We start from the raw sequence: 2,500 nt of genomic DNA on the forward strand, positions 1-2,500 counted from the left end.
ACCCTTCCATCAGCTCACATGGTTTCATTAATTAAATTTTTCAAGCATACGTTACTGCTCATGAGTTTGATTTTTCCCCCTTTCTTTATCTCTCTTCTCTCTTTGTCTCTCATTCTCTTTCTCACTTTGCCCTTGTCTTTACCTAGATTTTTTTTTTTCATAATCTCTTGAATTTGTTTTAATGTGTGATTATCCTTGAGACTATTTAGAAACTGTTGTCATTGTCTTTAATAGATATGTCATAGGTAGTGACCTTGTTTTCAAGGCATTACAGCTAGGTATAGAAGGAATTTCTGCCATTTGTCCGGCCTTTATTATATCTCCCCTATCTCTCTTGATTGGATATTTGTTAGGATATATAAACCCTTTATATTTTGTACTCTCTAATATTCTTTTTTCAGGATAATCTTATTTTCAGGTTTTCGTATATTACTGGAACAAGCCTATCTTTTGTTTGATAATCATTACATCTACTGCTAGTATGAGCGGTTGCATTTTTTTGATGAATAAAATTGAAGATGAATAGGTTTGTTTCACAAGCTTGTTTGTAATTAATATATTATTTTACCTTACAGCTCAGTAACGTTGACTTTGATTAAATATCATACTAGTTACTAAAATTTGAAAATACAATAACAATGCTACTCTGATTTTTTTACAGCTTAAATTTTAAGTTTTATATATACACCTTGTTGTGATAGTTTAACACCTTGCAGCATAATGTTTCAGCTTTAAATAAGATACTTTGGGATTTTGATTTTCCACTTAGTGAAAGACCAGATCTTATAATACTTAATTTCATTTACAGTCTTCATCAGTTTTCATATCTCTAAGTAATTATCATAAATCATACATTTTCCATTTCAGTAATTTACAATTGCTTTTCAAATGAAAAGCTGTGTATGTAGAGTTGAGTAATATTAGCAGTGTTTTATGTATGAGAAAAAAAAAATACGGGAGCTCAGATTGTAAAGCATGAAAATTGGAAAATTGTAAACAGCCCATTAATGTGATGGGCTTTAAAAGTACTTATTTTTATGGTAACAGGTCTGGTCTTTGGTTTATATTGAAGGTATTTTATGCCCAGATGCTAGCTGAAACAAGTTTTTTTTTCTGGTAGGTTGCATTTCATGCTAAGGTTTGTCAGTATTTAGAATGAGAAGTAGTGGATCTTTTATACCTTTCATAATACATTTAGCAGAGTGACTTTGTTGAAAAAAAAAACTTTTTATATTCAACCTCAAAGAAAAGACTTCAGAATTCTAATGATTTATGAAGGGAGGATAGAAGACCCATGCAAACTATTAGAATTTTACTTATTGTAGGAAGATCACATACAATATACTTCTTTAGGTGTTACCTTCAGCAAGTTAGTGTTATGCTGCATCAGCTTAAAGTTGTTATGTATTTGTTCTGCATTTACTTTACAGCAAACTGGTTTTCATATCATGGTCAATTTAGGAAGGGAATGGGCAAAAGGTACATTTTAATCTCGGATGCTATTGCATGTTTCACAGATGTGTTACAAACTTGTGTTACAAGCCAGACACTCAGTGGGTAAGCCACTGATGATACAAACAAGATGAAACATTGTAGCACTAAAAGTACCACACAATGTTTCATTTTGATGGCATCTAGGTATCAGTGGTTAAACTTAAAGAGATGTAAGAAAAGAGATTGGTCCATCCAATCAAATATTAGAGATAATACCCCAAGTACTTATTCTGTGTATACACATTATAAACATTACAGGTGTAAGGTACAGAACAAAGGATTTTTGGTATACCAGTTAAACATTGTAACAAAGATGATGATGAATAAAAAACTCATTTTCATGGCTATGATGAGAATGTCTTGGAAACTCGAACGACTCCCTTGCTGCTCAGTCATTTTCAATCTGATGAAAATAACGTGCAGTATGTTAATCTTCCTGGTTGCTACCATTTTTCAGGGAACCAGTGCCCAGATTTGTTACCTATTTATATTCCATAGTATTGTTTGCATTCACTCTTATGATAACAGAGTTCAGACAGTTATAATTGATTGTTAACATTGTTGTAAGATATTATAAACATATATTGTATGGATTCTCTTATGAAATAAACGGTTTGATATCATTCTTACTTTAATTTGAATATATCCAAATGCAACTTTAATTTACATATTTCGCTAAGGATACAGAATGCTCAGAACAAGAATGAAGAATATGCTTTGATCAGACTTTTTTTTTTTTTCTTTTCTTTCTTTCTTTCTTTTTCTTTTTTCTTTTTTTTTGTTGAATTTTCTTTCTCTTGTTTTTTATGTTACATAATGAGATGTAATTTTAAAGCTCTCTTCCGTTCAGAAAGTTAAATAAAGTGTTCCAAGGAGTCGATATGTTTTACAGAAGATATCCAACAAATATTTGAAAAAGAAAAGAACATGCAAATATATGATAATCTTGGAAGATTAGCTTTGACAGACTTCAACAATCTTTGGATTTACGACACAAACTAAAGAT

The 2,500-nt window shown here is 30.7% G+C and overlaps 2 protein-coding genes across 3 annotated transcripts in view; one reads left to right on the forward strand and one right to left on the reverse strand.

Moving 5' to 3' along the window:
* The window catches only part of LOC119577789, an 84,201-nt gene that overhangs the window by 29,812 nt on the left and 51,889 nt on the right, over window positions 1-2,500 (reverse strand). The window lies entirely within an intron of this gene.
* LOC119577497 (cysteine and histidine-rich protein 1 homolog) overlaps window positions 1-2,500 on the forward strand; it is a 26,880-nt gene that overhangs the window by 1,163 nt on the left and 23,217 nt on the right. The window lies entirely within an intron of this gene.

Source organism: Penaeus monodon, chromosome 10 (assembly GCF_015228065.2).
Source record: "Penaeus monodon isolate SGIC_2016 chromosome 10, NSTDA_Pmon_1, whole genome shotgun sequence".
In the NCBI taxonomy this organism is placed as follows: domain Eukaryota; kingdom Metazoa; phylum Arthropoda; class Malacostraca; order Decapoda; family Penaeidae; genus Penaeus; species Penaeus monodon.